The sequence below is a fragment of the Cibotium barometz genome, chromosome 29 (genome assembly GCF_041138505.1).
Source record: "Cibotium barometz isolate CiBa-2024 chromosome 29, ASM4113850v1, whole genome shotgun sequence".
In the NCBI taxonomy this organism is placed as follows: domain Eukaryota; kingdom Viridiplantae; phylum Streptophyta; class Polypodiopsida; order Cyatheales; family Cibotiaceae; genus Cibotium; species Cibotium barometz.
Window position 1 is genome coordinate 3,502,501 of NC_141074.1, and position 6,232 is coordinate 3,508,732.

The window sequence follows — 6,232 nt, forward strand, 5'->3', positions numbered from 1 at the left end:
ATACATATATATATATATATATATACATACATATACATAGATATATATATAAACACACACACACACACACACACATATATATATGTATGTATGTATATATATACATATATATATACATATATATATATATATATATATATATATATATGTATGTATATATATATGAGCCTCTAGCTGGATAAGAGGGATGAGAGGCAAGGCTTAAACTCAAGTTTGAGCCTCTTGCTAGAGGGACAAGAGGCAAGGCTCAAACTCAAGTTTGAGCCTCTAGTTGGACAAGAGGGACAAGAGCCTCTAGTTTTTTCAAGGAGATAAGGAGGTTTTACTTTTTGAGAAAAGAGTGTAAAAGGCTTGATTTATTTTATAGAGATAAGTAAAAGGTTTTACTTTTTGAAAAAAAGAAAGTAAAAGGCTAATTACAAAGACTTTGTAACTAGTTCCAAGGAGAGAAAGTACCTAAAATTTAACTAGTCACCTTGTTGCCATAAGATGGCTAGGAAAAGTGTGGGCATTTTTCTATTGGCAATACCTTGGGTGAGGGGGGGGGGGCGGAGGGGGGAAATGTACTACACGAGGCTCATGCTCAAGCTCGAGCCTCACTTAGGCTCAAACTTAAGTTTGAGCCTCTAGTTCTACATGAGGCTCAAACTCAAGTTTGAGCCTAAGTGAGGCTCAAACTTGAGTATGAGTCTCGTGTAGGATAAGAGGCTCAAACTTGAGTTTGAGCCTTGTGTAGAACAAGAGGCTCAAACTCAAGTTTGAGCCTTGTGTAGAACAAAAGGCTCAATCTCAAGTTTGAGTTGAATTTGAGCCTTTTATGCTACATGAGGCTCAAACTCAAGTATGAGCCTCACTTATGCTCAAACTTAAGTTTGAGCCTCGTGTAGAACCAGAGGCTCAAAATCAAGTTTGAGCCTCACTTATGCTCAAACTTGAGTTTGAGCCTCGTGTAGAACTAGAGGCTCAAACTTGAGTTGAAAAAAAAGACACTAGAGGCTCAAACTCAAGTTTGAGTCTAAGTGAGGCTCGAACTTGAGTATGAGCCTCGTGTAGGATAAGAGGCCCAAACTCTCATGTTGAACACAAGGCTCAAACTCAATTTTGAGCCTTGTGTAGAACAAAAGGCTCAATCTCAAGTTTGAGTTGAATTTGAGCCTTTTATGCTACACAAGGCTCAAACTCAAGTATGAATCTCACTTATGCTCAAACTTAAGTTTGAGACTCGTGTAGAACAAGAGGCTCAAAATCAAGTTTGAGCCTCACTTATGCTCAAACTTGAGTTTGAGCCTCGTGTAGAACTAGAGGCTCAAACTTGAGTTGAAAAAAAAGACACTAGAGGCTCAAACTCAAGTTTCAGCCTAAGTGAGGCTTGAACTTGAGTATGAGCCTCGTGTAGGATAAGAAGCTCAAACTCTCATATAGAACAAGAGGCCCAAACTCAAGTTTGAGCCTTGTGTCGAACTAGAGGCTCAAACTTGAGTTAGAAACTATATTATAGCATGCGATCAGAAGTTAGAAGGGAGGGGGGGAAATTTAAGAGGTATGAGCATGAAAAAAAAGAAAAGTACTATGCAAGAGAGTGGAGGGTAATGCCCCAAAAAAAAAACAAATTTTCAAGCACACATCAAAATAGAGATAGGGAGGGTGAGAGCAGAGAAACCTTGATCGGGACTGTGTGCTCTGTCTGCAAAGGCGCTTTGTTCGCGGATGCTCTGTGTGCACCCTGCTCTGAACAAGTTGTCCTTATAGACTATGTACACACAGTCTTTTTGATGGCGGTGATCGAAAGAATGCAGTTGTGCACGCTTGAAAGCTAGATATGCTCTATGTATCTCGTCGCCAAAGACCAACCCCCGCGTTCTGTGCTCTGCGCGCTTGAAATCTAGATGCGCTCTGTGTATGTCAAAATAAATGGTATGTGCTGTGCGTATGCTAGGATTTTGTTATAATTGTTTATATTCAAATGGTCGACGTGTTCATTGGGCGTCGTGTGAAAGGGCTTCCTTTGAAGGTATAGTGTGAAAGGCCCCTTAATTTCAAATTTCAAAATTCAAAATTTGAGGGGGAAGCCATGGAAGAAGCAAGCAGGGTACTCCCTCTCCCTCTCTCCTTGCCCATGTGGGCTCGCTCTTCTACCCATGCCCTCATTGGCCTCTCTGCTGTGCTACCCCCCATGCCCTCTCTTTGCTGCTCCACCCACGCAGCAGGGCCTCTTTTCCTACCCATGCCCTCTCCTCCCTCTCTTCCTCTCTCCTCCCTCTCTTCTTCTATGGAGATGGAGCAACTCCATAGAGCAACAGGCGGGGCCTCTCTTTGCTGTCCTATCCTCTTCTATGCACGCCCTCTGTTCCTCTATGTCCTCCCTCTCTTCTTCCATGGAGATGGAGCAAAGAAAGCAAGAGTTTATGGGCGGTAAAACTTATGTCCTCCCTCTCTTCCTCCATGGGGATGGAGCAAAGAAAGCAAGAGTTTATGGGCGGTTAAACTTCTGTTCCAATTCTGGTTTCTTTCCCCAAGGCGGTAAAACTTCTATTGCAGTTCCAGTTTCTTCCCCCAAGCCCAAGTTTCTTCACCGAAACCGAAGCCGAAGCCGAAGCCGAAGCCCAAACCCGGTCCCGGTCTTTTGATAGTAGTTATGCACCACTATTATATATATAACCCTACCTACATAAACCCAATTTAGCTTTATGGGATTACTCAAAAATCCCTCTCCCTCCCCTCATCCTTCGGCCCAAATGTCTATTGTAGAAGAGTAGGCTCAAACCCAAGTTTGAGCCTCAAACTTGGGCTTGAGTCTTGTGAAACACACAAGGCTCAAACCCAAGTTTGAGCCTCAAACTTGGGCTTCAGTGATATAATTGTGCATGATGTGTATCTCCCTTTGTTGCAATGGCCGTTGATGCCTTTTCCTTGAATTACTACCATGTTTTTCCCATCATTTCCTTTCTACATATGTGTATATCCCAAAGTGTATATGCTGAAACGAACGTGTATCTATCAATATGCATTTTTTTGCAATTTTGAAGACATCCCCTCATTTCCTATGATGTGTAGAAGCTAATGATGTCACACCCATTTCAAATGAGTTTTTTCAAGTAGTTTATTTGCCATGTTTTTTGCTCAGACTTAGACTTTGGCAACAATTTTTGCTCTTGTGCCCACATTGAAGCTCTAAAAGTGATTTTGATGCTATGGCATGTTAGTCCCATGTTAGATGTATCCCCCCATGTGGTTAGTTTGTGAATTGAACCCCCCCACTTGGAGTAGATCTAAGATTTTTAATTTTTTGCCACTCAGGCAATCTATGGTCCGTATGCGCAACAGTAGTACATTGGGTACATTTGGAGAGCCCAAACGCTCTCCGATCTCCAAATGCACCCAATGCTCAATGGCTGAGCATTGGGTGCATTCGGAGAGCGTTTGGGCTCTCCAAATGTACCCGATGTACTACCATTGCGCATACACGGACTATATTTATGGTCCGTATGCGCAATGGTAGTGCATACGGACCATATCTATGGTCCGTATGCGCAAAGGTAGTACATTGGGTACATTTGGAGAGCCCAAACGCTCTCCGAATGCACCCAATGCTCAATGGTTGAGCAACGGGTGCATTTGGAGAGCGTTTGTCCGAATGCACCCAATGCTCAACCATTGAGCATTGGGTGCATTCAGAGAGCGTTTGGGCTCTCCAAATGTACCCAATGTACTACCGTTGCACATACGGACCATATTTGGAGAGCGTTTGGGCTCTCCAAATGTACCCAATGTACTACCGTTGCGCATACGGACCATAGATCGCGTTCCGTCAGTTTTCGCCGTTTTGGCTAAAAACGGCCAAAACGGCCGTTTACCGTGACGCGTCGCGGGATTTCTATCCGGAAGGCCATGGTGCCCGAGGGGTACCGCCCCGATTATAATGCATCTATATAGGGAGGAAGTGCTTGGAGGGGCAAAGCATGGACCCATGGTAGGCACCTAGACGCACTCACTTGGTATCAAAGCCAACATGGGCTTCAGAAGTGAAAAACGGCGGGACCGTCAGAAACGGCGAAAACGTCAAAAACGGCAGAAACGGCCGAAAAAACGGCGAAATGGCGAGTCGAGCCAAAGTGACGGCCACGAGCCGAAAAACGGCACAAAACTGCCAACTGGGATTTGAGCTTCAAGACGGCGGAATTTGGCCGCGCTGACCTTTACCGATCTTGTGGAGCAGCAGGGTGCAAGGTACAGGATGGCATGGTCGGCCGGACCCATTGGGACCCCGAGCTGACGGCGCCTGGGGGGTGGACCGCGCAGCTCCCGTTGGGCCTCAAGACGAAGGAATTTGGGGACGTGCTATATATGAAAAATGCTCAGTTTTTTGAGGGGATCGCAACCGCGTGGTCCTTTCGAAAAAATTCCTAAGTTGGCCGACATGTTTTGGGGTCAGTGTTGGAAAGTTGGAGGTGAGGTCACAGGTGCAAAGACCCAACATACGACGTTGGCAAAGAGCTGAACGGAGGAAGCATCAACTGGATCCTTGTGGGGGCCGTCAGCACTTTCAGCAATGGAAGACAGCGGGCTTGGGGATCTCTAAGAGTTACCACTAAAAGAGCTCAAACAAAGCATGATCCTCGTGGGGGCCGTCAGGCTTCGGGATCTCTCAGAGTTACCACTTACAGTGCTGAATGAAGGAAAGCATCTAGCTTGATCCTCGTGGGGGCCGTCTGGCTTCGGGATCTTTCAGAGCTACCACCATCGCCAAAGAGAAAGCGCTTAAAGAAAACGGTGAGGCTGGCAAGACAAGGGTGGCACGCGGACCAGCAGCACCTCAGATGAGGACCGCGGGCTGGAGGCTACTCAAGGTCAAAGAAAGACAAAGACAAAGGGGCCACGCATGCGGAGGCAGCGCCGGGAATGGGACTGGGTCCGCTTATGCTAAGAAACTTGAGGCGGCGGAATGGGACATCGTCTCGGTGTGGTGCCCATGAAGAGCAGAATGAAGCCGCCGAGCCAACTCATGGAAAACTCAAGCGGCAAAGGTGCCCGCTGAGGCCATGGCGAGCCTCGTGGCGAAGCAGCCACCCAAACCTCACCAACGAAGAAACGGGCCAGGCAGGAGAAGCCGATGCCCTTCCAGATCATCAAGGATTGCGCCTTGGGTGGATGCAACAAAGCTGAAGCCCTTATCTCCAAAGTGCGAGAGAGAACCTCGAGGTCTAGGCCGGAAGGAGCCGAAGCCTCTTCTGATCAACCAAGGATCGTCAAGGGGGAGGCAGCTAGCCAAACCCGCCCTCCTTCCGTAGGGCAAAAGCAGGGTGAGACCAGAAGGCGTCAACATCCCTTTCAGGCCATGAAGGGCCATACACTGAACCTTCGCGATCCACCTGGGGTGAGGGTAAGCCCTATGGAGAGGCACCAAGAGCCCTGGGTTTCTTCTCCTCTACTCTGACGTTCCGCTCGGGTGAGGGTAAGGCCTAAGAAGAGGCACCAAGAGCCCTGGGCTTCCGGGCATGCGGTTGAGGGTAAGTCCCTTCGATGGCACCAAAACACCCATGACCCATTCACATTCTTGTGGCCGTGCCGCCCGCCGAGGCCAGCGCGCACGCGTCACCTCTTCTCCGATGTACCGAGCCGGGTGAGGGTAAGCCCTAGGAGAGGCACCAAGACCCCGTGGCTCCCTCTCTGGGGCCGGGTCGCCCACTGCGGCCAGCGAACCCGCGTCACCTTCTCCTCCGACGTCTCGCCTGGGTGAGGGTAAGTCCGCGCGCGGCGCCAAGAGCCCTGGGCCTCCCGGAAAGTCCAAGGATTCAGCGTGCCGAGGGCACAACGGCCCGAGCTGCTGGAGCAATCCGGGGAGGGCCATGCTGAAGGAACGTGCCAAATCAGGCCATCAAGGGCTACAAGGGCACACGACGGCCCGAGTTGGAGCAATCCGGGGAGGGCCAAGATTGAAGGAATGTGCCATATCAAGCCGTCAAAGGGCTGCAGAGGCACAAGAGCTGTGTGGCTTGGGAAAGCAGGTTTGAAGAAGGGGACTACTTGGGAGCTCTGGATCGCAGCCTAAGGACCGTGGTGCCGGGCAAATAGCACTCTGGGTGAAGGAGCAAACAGGTATAGCTGGATTCACTCCCGTGGACTTGGGTTGTGCGGCTCAAGAGTTGAAGGGCTTTGGAAAGCAAGTTCAAGGAAGGGGACTACTTGTGATCGCTCAAGCGCAAGACATGGAACCGTAGTGCCGGGCACATAG